General features: G+C 41.4%; 1 protein-coding gene and 1 pseudogene across 3 annotated transcripts in view; both read left to right on the top strand.

Annotated features, from left to right (window-relative positions):
- LOC126171351 (kelch-like protein 26) overlaps positions 1-21,983 on the top strand; it is a 343,678-nt gene that overhangs the window by 139,333 nt on the left and 182,362 nt on the right. The window contains exon 1 of one of the 3 annotated variants that reach the window (XM_049920793.1): positions 2,879-3,023. The exons of the other annotated variants lie outside the window; for them this stretch is intronic. The gene's annotated coding sequence lies outside the window, so the exon portion shown is untranslated. Of the gene's footprint in view, positions 1-2,878; positions 3,024-21,983 lie in introns of those variants that run through there. 3 annotated transcript variants of the gene reach the window in all.
- LOC126100254 (5S ribosomal RNA) lies at positions 12,772-12,889 on the top strand (annotated as a pseudogene).

Raw genomic sequence — 21,983 nt, 5'->3', positions numbered from 1 at the left:
TCTGGCGTCTCAAATTAGTCTTCGATATAGAGCTTTACGCTCTTGCACGAATGAGATGAGATGGAGGCCTAGCATCCCTCGTATTCTCAGCTTTCCTTAGTACCCTCACTAGTTTTCAGGAAATATACCCCAGTGGACAAAATGGTCCAGAATGTTCAAAACTACCTTCTTCATTAGCGTCAAGGAAAAAGGATCATTGATGTACCGAGCTCGTGGTGTCCCCCATGGAAATGAGCGCTCTGACAATGCTGTCAAGTACGCCTGTGTTAGACGTGGTAATGCTGTGTACCATTGTTACACCTTAAAAATAAGCTTGTGTCTGTGGGAGGAGGATTGCCCGGAAATACAGGTCAGGAAGGTACACTGGATGAAGCATACTGTAGGGCCATGGCAGACATAATTCCAGTCACATGGAGATATAACTCCCTGATATGACTAAGAATAGGTTACCGCCATTTGATATATGAAGAAGCATCTCCGGCTTGTGATGCTTCTGGGATGCCAGTTACAGTGCGCCACAAGTTGATTGGCCGTTTGTTCAAGGAAAACAGCAGAAGCCTGCCTGGCTAACGATCTACTACCGGTTTTAGGTAATGAGCTGAATGTGCAAAAAGTTTTAAAGTTCTGATGTACCTTTGGGTTCCAATTCGAACTACAAAGAGAATATTTTGAGGCTTTTGAGTGGTTGGGTAATACCTACCCCTCAATGAGGAACCTATAATGTGTTCTAGAAATTTTTCACACTTTGGGAATTCAAATCCGTACCCTCCACACTTAGGTCACAAATCTCTTTCTCAGTTACAGATAGTCCCCGTGTGGCGGGAGCCATGGCTACAGCGTCAGCGTCGACGGACGCAGCCACTTCGAACTGTCCTCGCGCAGTTTTACTTCATTTACAACTCGTGTGTCCTGTGTTAAGTAAGACACAAAACACAAGTGTGTCGGTCGTAACAAAATGCGAAATCTGTGTATTTTCCCCACTGCGCAGAAGACTTCGCTCAAGTCTACGACTATCTTCTCAGTGATGCTTTAGATTAGATTAATTTTTCGTTCCATAGATCCGTGCTGAGATCCTCGTGGATGTAGAACATGTCAATTTTTTTTTAAGAAAAGCTGAAATAACAATACTAATAGTATGAATATATACAATATATCATTTGTTTCTATTAAAAAATTCGTCAATGGAGTAGGAGGAGTTGGACACTAGTAAGTCTTTCAGGCTCCTTTTGAACTGATCTTTATTTGTAACTAAATTTTTTATGTTTACTGGCAAATAATTGAAGATGAGTGTTCCTGAGTAGTGGACCCCTTTTTGAACTAAAGTAAGTGCTTTTAAGTCCTTGTGCAGATCATTGTTCCTGGTATTGTATGTATGAACTGAGCTGTTTGTTGGAAAGAGAGATATATTATTTAGGACAAATTTCATTAAGGAGTAAATATACTGAGACGCAGTAGTTAGTATACCCAGTTCTTTGAAGAGGTTTTTACATGACGTCCGTGAATTTCTCCACAAATAATACGTATTACACGCTTTTGGACTCTGAAAAACTTTTGTTTGACTTGAAGAGTTACCTCAAAATGTTATACCATATGACATTATGGAATGAAAGTAGGCAAAGTATGCAAGCTTTTTCATTTTTATGTCTCCTATGTCAGCTAACACTCGAATTGCAAATACAGATTTGTTAAGGCGTTTCTGCAGTTCTGTGGTGTGTTCCTCCCAACTGAATTTATTATCAAGTTGTAATCCCAGGAATTTAAGACTGTCAATCTCTTCTACCTCCTTTTCTTCATACTCTATGCATATGCTGGGTGAAAACACCTTACAGGTTCTGAATTGCATATAGTGAGTCTTTTGAAGTTTAATGTCAGTGAGTTGGCTTTAAACCATTTATTAATATCCATGAAAATATCATCAGCAGATCTTTCTAGAACTGCACTCGACATACAAAATACTTGTCATCTGCTAACAAAACTAACCCTGCTTCTGGCAGTGTAACTGATGAGAGATCATTAATGTACACAAGAAAAAGCAATGGGCCTAACATGGATCCTTGTGGGACACCACATGTAATTTTTTTCCATTCTGATCATGACTGATGACTTAATTCACTAGTCCCTTGCACTGACACCCTTTTTTTCCTGTTAGCGAGGTATGACTTGAACCATCTTGCAGCACTGCCTGTGACACCATAAAATTCTAATTTATTTAATAGGATGTAGTGGTTCACACAATCAAATGCCTTTGACAAGCTTGTAATTTGTTATTTAATGAATTAAGTACATTTTCACTGTAGGTGTAAATAGCCTTCTCGATATCAGAACCCTTCAGAAATCCAAACTGTGTTCTTGATCATGTTATTTGTGGACAGATGGTTGAGAAGCTGCCTGTACATTACTTTTTCTAAAATTTTTGAGAACGCTGGCAAAAGTGAAATCGGTCTGTAGTTTGATGGTATCTCTTTATCCCCTTACTTGAATAGAGGCTTAACATGTGCATATTTTAGCCAGTCAGGAAATGTCCCAGTTATAATTGACTGGTTACACGAGTAACTTAGAATTGTACTAAACTCGCAAGAACATGCCTTAATTAACTTTGTTAATATTTCATCGTAAAGCTGTGTGCTTTTGAGTATTTACCACCCACTACTCGCTTTTCGTGGCGCATCCGATTGCCGTCTCTTGACAGATGAGAAGTGTGAGAACAGGCGTGGCACGTGAGAGGATCGGCAGGCGCTGTAGTGTTTCTGCCGTGCGCGTTGCCCAGCCTCGCTAACGGTCTCTGGAGGTGCTGGTGGTGACACTCCGTGGAAGAGAGGGGAGGGGCGTCTAGGCGGCGCGGGAGGGGCGAGCGTGCCTCAGTCTCGCCGCGCTGTCGAGGCAGGCCACAGTGCGAGAGCAGCGATGTGTGTGTGCGTCTGCGGTTTACACTGTTGCTAGTTGTGTGTGCGATGCGTGCGACGATCCGGCGCGACCTGGAGACTCCGGTCCGGAACAGGCTACCACCAGAGTCACTGCTGTTGGTGAGTCTTGCCTTTCATCCTGGCTGCCGTCAGCATCAGTGAGCTGACGCCAGAGTCAGTTTAAAAAAATCATGTCACCTTAAGTTAGACTTGGAAACATGGTGTAAAATTGGCATCCGTAGAACAACCTGTAACGGTTCCGTAGGGTGCGAGATCATTAGAGACGGAGCACAAGCTCAGATTGGGGAAGGAACCATCCCGGCATTCGTCTACAGCGATTTAGAGAAATCTTGGGAAACCAGAACCTGTATAGGCGGACGGGGATTTATGAAGCGACATGTTTACGGACAAGAGTTCAGTTTATCGTAACACTCTGCTACGTAGCAGAGACCCTGTCATAGTTATTATTCACATACGATTGTTTTCTTGACCACAATTATTATTTTATTACTTTCACGACGCGTTTCGGTCAGTCGTCATTTGGAAAAGTGCTGTACAAGGACCAAGTATTAGAAGACAGACACTTCTATAAACCTCTTAGGTATCATTAGTTTCAACATGGCATGAACAAAAACTATATGTCTCTTGTCACATTTACAAATAAAATTTAAGTGTAAACTGAAAGATACAGGAGAAGTTGCCATACGATGACAGTGTAAACTGTCGTAAAATATGAGTGCTATGAAGATGGGCTACAAGTTTCAATTTACACTTATTTTGTTCGCAAATGTGACAAGAAATGGTATATCGAATATGGTCATATCATGTTGAAAGAAATTATGGCTAAATATTTATACATATTAGTGTTTTCCTGATAGTTCATAACCTCTGCTCTTTCGTAGAATGCACGTGACCAACACGTGTGACGAAAATAAAGTAATAAAGCAGTAGAATATAGACAAGAAGCACTGCCTCATACTCTCAACTATTCCTCGCATGTTGTTGTGGTCTTCAGTCCAGAGACTGGTTTGATGCAGCTCTCCATGCTACTCTATCCTGTGCAAGCTTCATCTACCGGTATCTACTGCAGCCCTATATCCTTCTGAATCTGTTTAGTGTATTCATCTCTTGGTCTCCCTCTACGATTTTTACCCTCCACGCTGCCCTCCAGTACTAAATTGGTGATCCCTTGATGCCTCAGAACATCTCCTACCAACCGATCCCTTCTTCAAGTTGTGCCACAAACTTCTCTTCTCCCCAATCGTATTCAGTACCTCCTCATTAGTTATATGATCTACCCATCTAATCTTCAGCATTCTTACGTAGCACCACATTACGAAAGCTATTCTCTTCTTGTCCAAACTATTTAGCGTCCATGTTTCACTTCCATACATGGCTACACTCCATACAAATACTTTCAGATACGACTTCCTGACACTTAAATCAATACACGATGTTAACAAACTTCTCTTCTTCAGAAACGCTTTCCTTGCCATTGCCAGTCTACATTTTATATCCTCCCCATTTCGACCATCATCAGTTATTTTGCTCCCCAAATAGCAAAACTCATTTACTAATTTAAGCGTCTCATTTCCTAATCTAATTCCCTCACATCACCCAATTTAATTCGACTACATTCCACTATCCTCGTTATGCTTTTTGCTGATGTTCATCTTATATCCTCCTTTCAAGACACTGTCCATTCCGTTCAATTGCTCTCCCAAGTCCTTTGCTGTTTCTGACAGAATTACAGTGTCATCGGCGAACCTCAACGTTTTAATTTCTTTTCCATTGATTTTAATACCTACTCCGAACTTTTCTTTTGTTTCCTTTACTGCTTGCTCAATATACAGATTGAATAACATCGGGGATAGGCTACAACCCCGTCTCATTCCCTTCCCAACCACCACTTCACTTTCATGCCCCTCGAGTCTTATAACTGCCATCTGGTTTCTGTACAAATTGTAAATAGCCTTTCGCTCCCTGTATTTTACCCCTGCCACCGTCAGAATTTGAAAGAGAGTATTCCAGTCAACATTGTCAAAAGCTTTCTCTAATTCCACACAGGCTAGAAACGTAGGTTTGCCTTTCCTTAATCTATTTTCTAAAATAAGTCGTAGGGTCAGTATTGCCTAACATTTCTACGGAATCCAAACTGATCTTCCTCGAGGTCGGCTTCTACCAGTTTTTCCATTCGTCTGTAAAGAATTCGCGTTAGTATTTTGCAGCTGTGACGAATTAAACTGATAGTTTGGTAATTTTCACACTTGTCAACACCTGATTTCTTTGGGAGTGGAATTATTATATTCTTCTTTAAGTCTGAGGGTATTTCACCTGTCTCATCTTACCAGATAGTAGAGTTCTGTCAAGGCTGGCTCTCCCAAGGCTAGCAGTAGTTCTAACGCAATGTTGTCTACTCCCGGGGACTTGTTTCGACTTAGATCTTTCAGTGCTCTGTCTTTCCTCGCATAGACACAATATTTTCAGCCAAATTTTCAACCAATCATTGTCGCAGGTGATATTTCCTGACAAGTAAATATAGTATTGTGAGACCTATATACAAAGCAGGTAGGGGAGGGATTAATACTTATAGACCAGTATTACCATTTATCTCCTTACCGAAGGTACTGGAAAGTCATACACTATAACACACATCTCAAAATGAATTAAACTTAGTTCCGATTTCAAAATCGCGTCTACACAGAACACACAATTTTTCAGTACATTTGTCGGATATTATAAAGTTTGGATGAAAAATATTGCCAACAAGTATTTTCTGTGACTTTTCTGAAGTATTTGATTGTGTATTTTACAGTATTGTTCTAGGGAAACTCAGACTCGGAATATGGTGTTTTTCATGTTGTGTGTTAACCTATTTTCATACTATATAAGAGGATCCAATGTGTTTCCACTAAGAAACTGGAGGAGTCCACGCTTTCAAAAAGCATCTTTAGAATCTGGAATAATCGTTACAAATGTACCACAGGGATCGATATTGGGCTTGCTCTTGTTGTCATATCTAAATGATTTTGCATCATATATCCAGTCTGCAGAATAACTCCCTGTGCAGAGAATGTAAGAATTATCAACTGGCCTAGTGGAGTAACTTCAAAACTTGAAAATGTAAACAATAATTTCTTGAAAATGTAAACAATAATTTCTTGACAATGTAAACAATAATTTCTTGACAATGTAAACAATAATTTCTTGACAATGTAAACAATAATTTCTTGACAATGTAAACAATAATTTCTTGACAATGTAAACAATAATTTCTTGACAATGTAAACAATAATTTCTTGACAATGTAAACAATAATTTCTTGAAAATTAATTGGTTCTCTGTAAATGGACTGTTAATGGATTTAGAGAAAAAGTAATACACGTAGCCGGCCAGAGTGGCCGAACGGTTCTAGGCGTTAGTCTGGAACCGCGCGACCACTACGGTCACAGGTTCGAATCCTGCCTCGGGCATGGATGTGTGTAATGTCCTTAGGTTAGTTAGGTTTAAGTAGTTCTAAATTCTAGGGGACTGATGACCTAAGAAGTCCCGTAGTGCTCAGAGCCATTTGAAGTATTTAATACATGTAGTTCAGTGCAGCACAAGGTCTAACCAAACTATTCGAAATAACATACGACGGTAAATCAATAACAGAAACATAACGTTCTGAATTCTTGGGTGTTTCTGCTAATATTTACAATGATAACATGAACTGTTTGTGACATGATACAGATCTTCTTAAAACGTCTAAGCCCTGCAACTTTAGAGTTACCGCCATCATCTTTTGAAGATAACAATGTAAAAAAGATAACTTACTTTCCCTGTTTTCATTCAGCAATGTCTTTCGGCATCCTGTTCTGTAGTAACTGATCGTCATTGAGGAAAAAAATATTTGTTGCACGGAAACATGTAATAAGGATAAAGTTCTGGTTTCTACTCCAGATCTTCTCGTAGAAGTATCTTTAAACAGTTCAACATACTGACAACAGCCTCACAATAGTTATTCCATTATGAAGTTTGTTTACAACAATTAATTACAGTTCGAAAACGATAGTAACCAAAATGGCAGATGCATAGATCCAGGATTAGCAAGATGCTGAGTACACAAAATAGCAATAGTTAAGATCTTTATTTTGCCTCGGCGGCATTAAATATTAACAGTAATAAACGATTAAAATGCAGAACGTGCGTCCGCAGTTCACAAATCGTTCCCAGCAGCCATCATGACAGCGTGAGGAAATGAACTGTTGGTGCAGCCACGGCGCGGAGGGCGGCTTGGCCTCTCTGCCTCCCAGGTTGGGACACCTGTTGGGGCGCGAATTCTCCTAACGAGAGAAAACTGGTGTGCGTGCACCATCGCGTGGCTTCACCTTACATTCAAACGAAACGACTGGGAAATGTTAAGGATCTTCGCCATTTTGAGCATTTCTACATTAACCAATTGGAGAAAGCGAAAATTACTCACCCCCCCTTCCATATGATGGTCCTCCATGTGAGCAATCCGTTGGTGATACTCATTGACTGGGGAAAAATTACCCTGTAAGAAATGGTAGGTTTAGTTTCATGGCTTGTTAATTAAAGATACATCCGGTCTAAGATTATTATCACTGAGTTCTAAATAACTTAGGAAACTCGAATTTGTGGTTGTAATTATCAAATTAATTTTATTCGGCGTTCTTTCTTTTTGATGGGAATTGGCCAGTACGACCATTGTGGCGCCCCTGGACGTTGTACGCCCTCAAAAACGTCGGCGTTACAGTGGCACCGGGTTTACGTTCTCCCTGCCTTTCATTCCCAGCTCGTAACATTCAGGAACGCACGCCATATACACTTGACACCGGAACAGTTGAAGAGGAGACCAGCTGCATGGTCCACTTGGATCCAGTCCAGGACAGCACTGCGAGATTTTTGCATTGTTCCTAACGCTTAGTGCTGTAGCATGCGATTGACCCTGACATTTGAACAATTGACAGCAGAATAGCGGCGAAGTATGCATGTTCTGGCAAACGCCTAACGTTGTCATCGTGCAACGCAAGTACAGTTTCCATAATTGCCCAACTGCAGCATAAAATGCAAATATATAATAGTAATTTCCGTATCACACATTATGCCTGGAGCTGTTCCGTCAAACGTGATCAGAATTTACTGTAAGAAAGTAGTTGTACATCATCCCATAATACAGGGTGTACATAAAGTCCGGGAACACTTCCAATTATTTATTGCACAAGAACCAAACATTGTACAGATATCATACATATGTCATTTTGAAGAGAAACCCTTAAAGCTTTTTTTTCCCCCTCGTGTATACCGCCACAGCATAGTTCGGTAATTTACCGATAGTCAGCGCTAGTGCCGTGCTACAGATGGGGACGGCTGTTTCATGAAATGGCCTCTCCGATCACCAGATCTCTCTCCGAGTGACTTTCCTGTGGGGACACAAAGATCCGGTGCATGTACCGCCTGTTCCATGTGATGTAGCAGAGCTCTGGGAGAGAACACGGGAAGCGACTGCCACAGTCGACGATGCCATGCTGCGACGGGTATGGCAAGAATTCGATCACCGTATTGACGTCTGCTGGGTCACTGATAGTTCTTATAACACTTTTGGGTTTCTCTTCAAAATGCAACGCGTATGACATCTGTACAATGTTCTTATGCAATAAATAATTGAAAGTGTTCGCGGACTTCATGTACGCCCTGTATACAGTACTAAGTTGAGGTTCTGTGGTAGGTGTAATAATGCAACAGCACGGTGTTCTCTTGACAAATAAAAAGCCTTACTCTGTAGAACATGAATTCTATCTTAATGAAACGATAAATAATAGCGAAGCAGAATAGTTCTCTACATTTATCTCCACTGTTCTTGATGACTCGAAATAAAAGTAACTTGACACGTTTACTTGATACGTAATTTTGTTGTGACGGATTCTCGTTAAAATTTGTGTTGCCTACTTTAAAAAAGCATACTTGGCATGGCGTAAAATTGAATATTATTTTGTTTTGAAGAAAGATTCTATGTTCGCTTGTTGACTTTGTCATTGTTCTTCATGCAGCATTTAATTTTTGACAAAGTCTGTGAGAATATTGGTCATTACAGCTAAACATCCATTAGTGCACTTTGTAAGGGACACTTACATGTTCCTTTCCTTGCAGTTTCGATTTCGTGTGTTACTAGTCAAACCTACGTGAAATTGCCAAAAGTACAATAAATGCTGCATTTCCGTCACTTTACAACATCGTTTCAGGTCCCAGCCTTTCAAACAGGCAGCGGCCAGTAATTTTTGTTTATAATTTAAATCACCGAAGAAAAATATTACATGCGAGAGCACAGTTGCCAACATGTTTTCTGCAGTTGTGATGTACACACGAAAGAGCTCTTGAATGTAACAAAGACATAGCAACAGGAACCAGAAATAATTAAAACCAGCTTCAGAAGAATGTTACACAAGAGTCCACTAAAACACAGGCATGCTATGTTAACAGGTCGTATTATCACGTATTATCATCATCAGGTTACCTTCCATTCAGAAGGCTGTTGCACTCAGCGACTGTTACGTTGACTTGTAAATACTAGATTTCAGCTATCAGTCCTTTTTAGATTTCATTGGCAGATATAGATTTCAGCTAGAAACTCCCCATTCTCAATGAACTATCATTTTTGATCAATGCATGTTGACCAACAGTCATTAAATGCATTGACCAAAAATGATAGTGCATTGAGAATGGCTAGTTTTCTAGCTGAAATCTAAATCTGCCAATAAAATCTAAAAAGGACGACTGATAGCTGAAATCTATTATTTGCAAGGTTGTATTATATTTTTAGTGATATTTTAAACGTAATATACTAAGCACGATCTTATAAGACATCGTTGTTCATCGTGCACTCATGAATGACGATGCCTAAAATAAAGGAAAAATGACTGCCTTTAACAGATTCATGGTGCCTACAACCCATGTGCGAAGAAAATTGTTTCATAATCTGTATGAGAACGCCTGTTAAAGGACCGAAGACGTACTGGATTAGGAGAGATGACTGAAATCTTGAGGGATGAAAAGATAAAAGCGTATAACGAGTATAAATTTTGACATGAATCCAATATCTCCGTATACTGTGGATCATACCATCAAATAAGAGTATATGTAGTACTAATGCAACGGGCACCTACTCGCATTTAAAACAGAGAAATATTGACATCTCGTATCTGGACTGTGTTGTCGAGGGTTTTTTGAAGGAACAATCACGGAGAAGAGACTTTCCAGATTGCATGTTTGAGATCACTGTGATGTTTAACATTTACACTTCTTTCTGATCAGCAGTGTACAAACGAAAGATGTTTAATACTGGTATTCGATCTGTTGAATACCACTTGCTGCATGCGATTTCATCTGTCGTATCCATATTTTTCTTTTTGTTCTAAATGTTCTGTATGTTCGTCTTAGCTAGTTAATACGTGAAGCTAGGTTATGGATTCGCAGCAGTACTGGATTTAAAAGAAAATTCTGCGATAGAGGCGGCTTGCTGTCGTGTAGAGGGGGAAGACAAACTTCTCATTTCTATCCTCCTTTCGCGACGGCATGTCTGGATAAAATATTCTCGGTTTTCAAGCCCCATCAGTTCGAATAAAATGCTGTAGCACTCGATGGCTTTCTCCGTCATTCGAATTGACGCGGCTTCAAAACCGAGATGATTTTATTCAAAATCACACTTCGCTACGTTCTCACGCTAGTCGGGTACCGATTTATGCTGACGAGTTTACAAGTGAAGATGGGGTAGCCTGGTCATCACTGCTTTTCCGCTCGTCAGTGGTTTTATACGAGTTATTCCGGTATTCGATTTAGCCAGCGCATGGTTATTTCTCTCCAGTCAAATAGAATAATTAGGTAACTCCTTGGTCAGTCCTATATTTATTATTTCTAGCTTTATAATGTCATGCTGTGAAGGCGGACATAAAGCAGCCTGTGTCGTCAGTAGTGTTGAATGTTTTGAAGTGGTGAACTGGTGCGCCTTTGTAACAGATTCTGGAACCAGCAATGTCATATGTAGTGTTTTTATTCATCACAAATATGTGGCCGTTTTTTCTTCTGAATGTGTGGCGATTTCCGAGGGTGTGGTTAGGCCGGAAACAAAGACAACACCTAAAATTGCTGCGAATAAAACGATATTAAGGTGTTTTCGAAGAGGGAAGAGCAGGCTTTGCGCATGTAAGTTTGTCTTGTCTCATTCCCTCCCGATTAGCCCTCATTTTTAAAAGCAAGTAGTAAACTGGCAACCCAAATACGTTTCGGAAACGTTAGAGCGTTCATAAGGGAGGGAATATCGATTGTGAACAGGAGATCAGACAACTAAATTTTCAGAACTGATCTTGGAGTGCCTGCAATCATGACCGACCGATAGTGGTATTGCAAAATCACTTTACGTAAACAGGATATGGGAGGTCAGTGTAGTGTGGGGGGAGGGGGGATTCAGCAGTCGCCCGACTTGAAAGATGCGCGTACAGCAGGCTGACAGACATACTAAGTGCAGGGTGCATATAAAGCTTTATGATATCTATAATATCAAATCTCTCTACTTGGGTAGAACCCTTGGTCAATATGGTACCGTTGACTCGTTCGCTGCGCGATGGAAAAAATGATTGCTTTTAGATGAACTGGAATATCAGTTGCAATGAAAACATTTTGTAGCTACTTGAGCGCTGCGCCAAGTTTTGGAATTCATATGATAGCATAAACTCGGTTAATACGTTAATACCTGTCCAAGTCTGTCGCAATCTACATTCAGTCCCTCATGTGCTCACCATATCTTAAATGATGAAATGTAAATGTTCAAATAAATTACTGAAATGTAGCCACGTGACTTTTTCGACAACCATAGATATTTTGACAGGTGGTGATGTTTGGACATTTTATACCACGGGAGAAAGTAAACTTAAACAGCTCTCCCTGTATACTGCATTCTTCGCTTGAACTGTGCACGTGTATAAAATGCGACACTGTCAAAATTAATTTTAATTGAAGAATTGTATACCAACCTAAACACCGCCCCTGTATGCACTACGTATCGAGAAATGAGTGTTCATAAAGATGTGTTAACTGTTACTATTTCTGTGCCTATTGTTCTGGGATAATTAATCCTTACGTTGGAGTACACCTTCTCTGGAATTCCGATATGATACCCTAATCCCGTTATGAAAATGTTCTCAAATGGCTCTACGCACTACGGGACTTAACATCTGAGGTCGTTAGTCCCCTACGCTTAGAACTGCTCAAACCTAACTAACCTAAGGACATCACACAATCCATGCTCGAGGCAGGATTCGAACCTGCGACCGTAGCAGCAGCACGGTTCCGGACTGAAGCGCCTAGAACCGCTCAGCCACAACGGCCGGCAAAATATTGTCACTATTACTTTTTTACCTCGTATTTCGCTTAAAAGACGTGCCACTAATATAGTATTATGTGAATTTGCCGTAATCGTTTGTCGCAGTTAGACATGCGTCTTAGGTTTGAGTTACGTCAAGATCGCCGTGTTGATAACGTCACCGCTGTTGTATGTCGCTGCAAACTCTGGTGTTCAGTTCTTTGTGGGCGACACTCGTTTCACAATCTTTCTCGCAAGCGTGACGTCATTTTGACATTGCATACAGTATCGACGACCGCAGGATCAGCTGTCAACTTAAGTTAACTTTCGATACAGGCCTCTGAAGATTTCATGCGCACGTATCGGAGATGTATAAAAGCACGTCATGCTTGGAATAATTAATAATTATTGCTATATTAAAATGTCACGTAATCACTTATCCACGGTTAATGCCTTCATAGAAGAGCACTCTTCCAGGTGTGAGTTGTTATAGTGAGTAATTTCCAAATTGCTGACGGCCTTGCCGCAGTGGTAACACCGGTTCCCGTCAGATCACCGAAGTTAAGCGTTGTCGGGTTGGGCTAGCACTTGGATGGGTGACCATCCGGTCTGCTGGGCGCTGTTGGCAAGCGGGGTGCACTCAGCCCTGTGAGGCAAACTGAGGAGCTACTTGATTGAGAAGTAGCGGCTCCGGTCACGGAAACTGACATACGGCAGGGAGAGTGGTGTGCTGACCACCTGTCCCTCCATATCCGCATCGACTGACGCCTATGGGCGAAGATGACGCGGCGGCCTTCATGGCCTGTTGGGGAGTAGTTCTTTTTTTTATTTTTTTAACAACTTAAGAATGAAACACACTTCTTTGATATTCTGCAGTATGCCATTTCAGCATACCGGAGCATTGAAAATCTATCACAAACACATCACTATTATCATTAAATGCCACTTACCAGCGCGTCAACGATATAAGCCTTCGAGGTAGAATATGATAACCAAGACCGGAGTTAAACATCGCATGGTTAAGTGCTAGCGTAATGAATAACGCCGTGCCATCTGGAGTCGAAAGTTGTCGTTTCGCGTCCCGTTATATGTGGGTTTTTTCTTTTTCCTCGCGCCAGCGTTGTTAGCACGATCTGTTACTTTCTTAAGAATGTAATACAAGTTGTTCTGCAATATTGGATGTTATATACATTGAGTCTGATCTGAGAACGAAGGATGGAAATAATTATATAGCGATTTCCGTGTATTTGGTTAGGCTGGAACCTAAGAGGACAGTGTAAATTACTGCGAGTGAATCGAGGAGCAATAATACTCATATACTTCTTTGTCATAAAATAGCATGTCATACGATCATCAATTACGTCAAAATGACGTAACGTTTGCGGGAATTACTGTGACACGAGCATTATCCTACTGACGATTACGCGCTTACTTGAGCAGTTTTATCTCTGATAACATCTAATATTCAGTTGTTTCAAAACAAATGAAAAATGCAGAGGCAGATGTTTTGCTATAGTTTGTCTTCTCCTGACTGCACTGAATTGAGCGGAAGCAAAGATGGGCGCTCATGTTTTTGTAACAGCTTAAATATGTGGTGAGTTTCAAAATACTTTATTATGGACTACGTTAATTGTCAGTCTATCCATTCATGTTAATAGTACACACTGAGAGAGTTGCACATAATGAAACGAAAGGATTTCTTCGTTTGGGTTACTGGAGTTGATGAGACCGAAGATAATTTAATTGACGTTAGCTTTCATTTATTTTGAATTACGTGCTGAGTGAAGGCTTCATCGTAAACTTAGATTGCTATAGTTTAAGAGAGTACTAATCCTTTCCGTACCTTTTATAGCTTATTGGGAACACATCGACAATTAATAGTGCCGTCAGTTGGTTCAAAAAAAAATGGCTCTGAGCACTATGGGACTCAACATCTTAGGTCATAAGTCCCCTAGAACATAGAACTACTTAAACCTAACTAACCTAAGGACATCACACACACCCATGCCCGAGGCAGGATTCGAACCTGCGACCGTAGCAGTCCCGCGGTTCCGGACTGCAGCGCCAGAACCGCTAGACTACCGCGGCTGCCCTCAGTTGTTTGGATCTGTCTGCGGTACGGCTTGCCAGTCGAAACGCGATCTTGAACGTTATCTGCGTATCAACTTCGACTAAAGTGATTGTTTTTAGTTTTCTCAAGTTATCTGCGAAATGCAACGGACAGCTGACTTGAGTTGTTCTCGTATGGTATTACATAAAAGTTTGAAATTGGTTTTCGTTTCCTGTACTATTTCACTCGTGTAAGTGGCAAGTACCTAATAAATGAAACAGTGCATCAAATGCAGAATCTAGAAATATTCATAATTCTCCTACGTATTCTTCCCGTAGGGACCACGAAGACGAGTGACAGCACGCACCGAGGCATTTGAAGAATCAACTTCCCTACTCCATATGTGACAGTAACAGGAATAAACTCGTGACATGTGGTACTATGCCAAATACCTTCTGCGGTGCGTTTCACTGTGGTTCACAGATACGTGTGTAAAGGCTGATGTAGGGAAAATTGGTGGCGAAATTTTGTTTGTGACCTCACATAATACATATTAATTGCGCAGTAACATTAACGATGTGAAATTTAAAAATTTTCCAGCGAGTTAAATGTTTGAAGAGATTCGGGATTGCAGTAGCCTCGCCTAAACTTCACTCCACGATATTTCAACTGTACTCCGGCCATCCATCTTCAGATCAGCCATCGAAGGCCGACGAAGACGTTCTCTGCTCCGCATTATAAGCGCGGTGATAGTATTGCCGCGCATGCGCAAAGTCACTGTGACGAGGACATGCCGCCAGGCGGCAGCGCCCTCGCTGGTGGAATTGCGAGGATCTGCTGTCTTCGGCGTTGCCGCTCGCCAGTCAGCGTAGTATTCTGGCGTCTTCGTCTGTAGCAAATCTCGGAGATAACGGGATTCCACGCATTATCCAGCTGGTAGCCGCTGTTACGGTTCATTAGATTTTCCGCGATGTGTATTTCAACGGATTATTTTATAACGGAGACCCAGACAGATGCTTTGACAAAAATTGTTTTGTCATACTCCATTGAATGTCCGTTGGAGATACATTGTTCCGCAACTGCATAAAAAAATTTGTGGGTTTATGTTCTGTGCAATGTCCTTCCATTGTGCGTGTTGTTTGTCCTACAGGCCCTACCACACTGGCAAGGTATTTTGTATTCCGCAATAACACATCCTTCACTGATACCAGCAGGTCCGAAATCTTAGCGATTTTCCGGTCAAAGTGATTTTCTGCTCACGATCTAAAGATTCTTGCTATTTTGAAGGAAATATTTCCAACGAAGGAAAGAAAGCTAGAGATTTTTGTGGCAGGTTGTCCTCTTTATCCACTTCCTCGTTCTTGGTTTTAGCTGAGAATGCCCTGTTAATTTGCCGGGCCGAGTAAACAGTGTTTCTGAACAGCGTCCTTAAATATGCAAGCTCTTAGGTGTACATCTGAAATATCGTGGGGTGAAGTTTAAGATGACCGGCTGCAGTCCCGAAATCTCTTTCAACAAATATTAACCCCTGAGAGCGGTGTCGATGGTTTGTGCGTTATACTGAAGGCGATTGCAGAGCTTTTAAAATGTTGACTATCCCTCGATATATTGCACAATATATTGTATCGTGCAAGTCTGATACTGCGTAATAGACGGCAGTTCCTGCAGAGACTTTCAGGTTTGCGGAATGTTAGTGGCGCCATATGAATATATCAGGAAAGATAGACGGTAACGAATCATCTATTCAAACGAAGTCAGGGAAGTAGTTTGATTACATGTTTAATACCTAAATGTTTGAAGTGCAGGGGAATACCACTGAAACTGCTTGGTTGTTCGTTTCGGAAGGTTTAATTATTCATCGCAGAAACATATACGGGCGCTACCTTTTTGAAGTTACGGATCGCTTACAAAATTCTGGAAAGTGAAATTAGACGAATATATGAACATTATCCTTTCTGTATATGTAATGTGTAACGACTTTAAATTCGTTGAAATATTCCTAGTTTACCCTTACAAAATTCTGATAATTATCCGGCTCTATCACTTCCGTTAGCATGTTAGTATGGCAGTGTGTAAAACGCTTCCAAGCCACTTTTTCGCCCATCGCCCCTTCCTCTTAGTTTTCATGTTGCAGCACCCAGCCAGTGCAGTTGCAATACATGAGAGCTCTACGTTACTTCGTCACGAAGGCAAAGTTCTAATTGATGCCTCGTGGGCAAAAATAGTGCGCAACAATACTGTCGCTCTTCGACTCGCAAGTTCGCGCAGTATGTTGACACAATATTATTGCGAAATAAATACTGAGCGTTTGAGGACTCCTTGACGATGTGGGTTTTTTGGCTTCTTTACTCACGAATAATAGTGACTCTTTTATGCTTTTATTAATTTTGTAGTTAAGACAAGTTGAGATTTGCAATATTAAGAGTATTTTCAAGTTCTACACAGCTAAGAAAAAAATTGAATATGTAATCTCACTGTAACCGTGCACACGAAACAACTGCCGCGCAGTCCTTACCTAATGATCCCAGTGTTAACTCACCGAGGCCTCCCTGTCGACCGTCACGGATTTCATTTAAATGTTGTAGGAAAATTCGCACATACTCCAGTTGAAGAATGGTAAAGTCTAACGTTCGTTGAAGCTATACTGGCCGATATGTAGTCTCGCCTTTTTTGACTTCATTCTAATCTGATAGTACAAGGTTCTCAAATATAAAGTTTCACTTATGTTAACGGGACTTCGCGTGATGCGATGACAAAAAAAGAGAAAAAAGGCCAGGCGTCGCTACTTCAGTAGGTGCGGCAAATGGGAATTTGGATTTAGGAGGGAGTTCTGCTCGGGTGTGTTCACCACTGTGCGAAGGTGGCGTAGATGGTTAACGCATCTGGCTAGTAAGCAGCAGTCCTGGATTTGCAATCCGGCCTTGCGACAAATTTTCATTTGTCACCAATGAATTCTTTCATTGCCCGACTGCAGGAGGTACCGAAATTCCTCCTTTCTTAACATATTTAGCGCAAAGTTGAAGATTTTGTAAAAATAAAAGTTAAAAATACGGTTTTTTCGACCTGATATATAAAAAAACAACTGTCTTCTATTCAAGTTTCCCAATTGGGCTCAGTAAAAACACAATGATTTTAACCGCAAAACAGTGTAATTGATTATCGAACGCGGGATAACAATGCTAGATAATCTGAAACGAAGTTGGGAGTGATAATTGTCACGAAAGAAAATGTAAACTTAAGATTCTTACCTCGTAAAGCAAACGCATGCTGACATGAAACTTAACACGCAATAGCTCGGTAGCACAAGGATGTGGATTACAAAATTTCATTGATGTACTATTTTCCAGTAGTCTACAAATTTGTCATTAAAATAACGATTTCTTTGAATAGTTGAAAATAGGGTATATTCGACATTTCTTTTACAAATACCGTTTTCTATCAAAGCTTCAAAACTAGTCTAGTTCGAAACAGTGTGGAAAGTGGGAAATTTGTGGTAAGTTCCTGTGGGACCAAACTGCTTAGGTCATCGGTCCATAGGCTTACATACTACTTAATCTAACTTACGCTAAGGAGAACATACACCCATACCCGAGAGAGGACTGGAACCTCGGAACCTCATTCAGCGCCTCATGCAAATATGGCACTTGGTTAAAGGTGTTCGTATTTCATTTTGTGCGCGATTGTGCACTGTTTAGGACAGTACTCCGTACACGAGTAATACGTATTAACTATTCTGTGCTATGTTGTTGCCCTGCTGCCAGCAATATACTCCGCAAGTTCAGCGAAAGAAAAACCTCAGGCTGACTTCGACCCGCAGCACGTGCTTGGGTGTGTAAACAGAACAGATTAAAGGAAGCTTTTTTTCCAGAACAAAAGCGCCTCCGCAGCACGTTACACAACCGAGGAGCTGCAACAAGCGACCACTATGTTTATCTTTAGGGGTACAAAAATAACGGCTGCCCCTTGGCAAAATATTCCTTACTTCAGGTATTGGTCGTCGCTACACATGAATTTTATAACATTCTTTCACAGCTGAGCAGTGGGCGCGTGGGTTTTTGACACCTCCAGGAGAAATGACGGTAATATTGTAAAACATCTTCTCTAGCCTCAATTCGGCGAGGAAGATAGTCCACGAGTTTCATCAGGTTCGACATTATGTGGCTACTCACTGGTGATAAGGTCCCGTACACCTTCCAAACTGCGGGCACGTTGATCGTTACGTTTAAACCATTTTCAAATAGCACAGAACAGTTTCTATGAGATTAACATCGGGTGGTTCAGTCGAGGTGCAATACGTGCCTCAGAAGGAACCCCTTGAGCGAGAGGTGTCACAAAAAGCCAATGATGTTTACGGCGTTCGATGCCCCACACATCGTCTTCCACGGAACCACAGTATTGGCTGCTAATGGCAACATGGAGCGCGACTGGAAGTGTCCCATGGTGAACACAGCATAAGGCCGCGGAGCGTAGTTGAATGGCTTAGTCGACGAATAACTCGCAACAGTGGTACACAGCTAGTGGTGTTGATACAAAGCAGAGCAATGACAACGATAAACATAGCAAACATGCATTACATCTACTACAACAATTGCTGAAGTTGACATTTCGTCGGATAGGAACTCAACGAATTTCGCAGAGTGAGAAAAAAGTGGCAGATGTAATATTAGCGTTCCTGCAAGATTAGTCAGTGCAATCTGTGGTGTCGTATACGTCAACTCTGTAGACAATGTACATGAGGAATACAGTGATCACAATACATGCTAAACAAGTGACAGTGATACTGATAAATGATATGGAAACAAGTGTCTAGACATGTAGTTCATCATCCTTGTCGGACAGGGAGCCACAAAACATGACTCCAGTGAAACATTGTAAAGGCCAATCGCTGTCCAGGGAGCAGGTACTAAACATAATGACGTACAAGGTAGATCATGCGCAGCATGCGAAAAAAGCAATAATGAACAGGTTTCGAATAGGTCTTCAGTAATACAACTGTGTAGTGCATAAGAAAAACTATGGATATTTAAGCAAAGATAAGGCGCACTTGTTACAAAAACTGGTTTTTGCACGTTTCAAGGATGCTCGATGCAATTTTCAGGATGTCAATGATAGTGACCTATGTTATGTACATCAAACTGCGCGCTGCATTACAGTAATTTCAAGGGAAGCAGTGAATGGGTGCGTAACTTCATACAGTGCTACAGTGTTTGAAGACGTACGATAACGAAATTTCAAACAAAGCGTGGAGCTGATGATACACAGCAAATTGCGGAATCGGCCCGAAAATTTGAAATGAGATAAACTTACCCGTCGTTCAGTAAAGAATTTGTTTTCAACTCCGACCAATCTGGATTCGAAGAGGAAATGCATATGAAAGGAACCCTGGAAATTAGTTGATCGTGATATAAATCTCCTGATACCTCTAACATCTGAGCCGTAATGCATTCGTATACAATCATGCCGACTGTTAATCTGGATTGTAAATTGGTTGAAAAGTTATTTATTGTGCTGCGAGAAGTTGGAGGTGTTTTGTATGATCTTGAAAGGGCAGTAGGGAATACTTAACGCCACAACAAACAGGAGTGCCAAAATAGTTGTAAGAAAAGTACAACTAATGTATGAACATTGCTTTTGGCGAATAGCTAGTCAAAATAACTTTACTTGATTCCTGGCATGCGTATAAAACTCATACTCATTTAGAGCAAACTATCTATCCCTCCTGAAAAGCGTGTGACATCGCAGTTCATACTGCCTGGAATCACTGGACAACTCAGCCTCTGGATGCTGATCTTTTCGTGTCTGTAAAACATATTGTGTTACCTGCAGCTACGCCTTAATGGACAGCCAGTTTCACAATAAGCTCCATGACAGGCTGTATCGCATTCGGTAACTTGCCATCACGTTCCATATGTTCGGATCAGCCCGTTACAACATGATTCTATATTTATTCCTTAAGAGTGGATACTTAGTTGAACGTCCTGCACGGTTTTAATTCCCAGGAGTTCGCCTTCGATCTTGATGGCGCCAACCTTTGTGAACACTGTGGTGCGCCATTTTTCATTTGGTGTTCAGGGTGCAAGTTAACGGTTTGTTTCGAACATCCCTTGAATGTCGACGGTGTCCACTTTGTGAAGTATAATATACACACATCGTAGAAGGTTGATCACTGCACCTCCCGAACACTCATTTTCTGAAGCGTGCTGGAACACATGCCTAACTAATATTTTTCCTGTCATCACTTTTAGCACAATACTTTCAAATGAGCTTTACTAAAGATTGAACTTGCGATCTCGCACTCAAGGGGTTCCTCGTGACAGTTCGTGAAACAGGAACTTATGTCCACAGCTTTGTGAGCAAGACTATAGATTTCTAGACGACAGGAGTGTACAGAACATACTCACAAAGTGGTTCAAATGGCTTTAAGCACTATGGGACTTAACATCTGAGGTCATCGGTCCCCTAGACTTAGAACTACTTAAACCTAACTTACCTAAGGACCTCATACACGTCCTTGTCCGAGGCAGGATTCGAATCTGCGACCGTGGCAGCAGTGCGGTTCCGGACTGAAACGCCTAGAACCGCTCGGCCACAGCGGCCGGATAACATACTCACAATGAACGTGTATAAGAAAGGGCAGCACTTTGTCACCGAGATGGGTAAATTAAACATTCTGTTTAAAATTCACGGTAACCGGAATTAATATATTCAACCATTGGTAGTAACGATATCCTCCTCCCCCTCCCAACCAACCTCCGGCCCGCAGCTCGTGGTCGTGCGGTAGCGTTCTCGCTTCCCACGCCCGGGTTCCCGGGTTCGATTCCCGGCGGGGTCAGGGATTTTCTCTGCCTCGCGATGGCTGGCTGTTGTGTGATGTCCTTAGGTTAGTTAGGTTTAAGTAGTTCTAAGTTCTAGGGGACTGATGACCTCAGAAGTTAAGTCCCATAGTGCTCAGAGCCTTAGCCAACCTCCGGCCTGAATAAACATACAGCGTGTTACACGATTCTTGGGCGTCGGTGCAGTCCGCACCTTGGTTGTTTAAAAAGAGGCTAAAACGCGACCTGTGGAACCACCTTTCACACTTCATCATGTAGTGACCAGTTCGTCTGTTTGATCGATTGAACATGTGCTGCTTTATGTGCCGCTGTTAAGCAACAGCCATTTGCGAAAACCCGACTGTAGATGTCCATTGCATGTAGTTCCCTTGACAATGCTCTCTCGGAAACTGGTTGAGATGAATCTCCATTCACTGAACACAGCAGTTCCTGTCTGTCTTAAAACAGGTGGTCCTTAAAACCAACGGTCGTTGACAGGTCGGGACAATCGTTTCCGGTCTCTTGCTTAGAAACTCCTTAAGACCCCCGTTCTCATGTTTTGCATTGGCTTTCGGTTTCACCCCTCTATCCAGTCCAAAATGCAGGGTGTTCCAAAATAAATTCACGTGTTTTAACGCTTCACAGCATTTATTCCACTGAATTTACGATTATAAATATACACCAAATGAAAGAGCAACTTAAACGGTTTTGTTTGCGCAAGGGGCACAGTATGGAAGGACCAAGAGTAAGTGAAGACCGTGTTGAGGAGTGAGTCTTGCGTGTGTAGCCCCTAGAAATAAGTTCAGAAGGCGATTCATGAGTTAGTACTGTACTTTGACATGTGTGTGGAGACTTTTAAG

Source organism: Schistocerca cancellata, chromosome 1, assembly GCF_023864275.1.
Source record: "Schistocerca cancellata isolate TAMUIC-IGC-003103 chromosome 1, iqSchCanc2.1, whole genome shotgun sequence".
Lineage (NCBI taxonomy): Eukaryota > Metazoa > Arthropoda > Insecta > Orthoptera > Acrididae > Schistocerca > Schistocerca cancellata.
The sequence above is the reverse complement of the archived record's forward strand: the minus strand, read 5'-3'. Positions and strand labels throughout refer to the sequence as shown.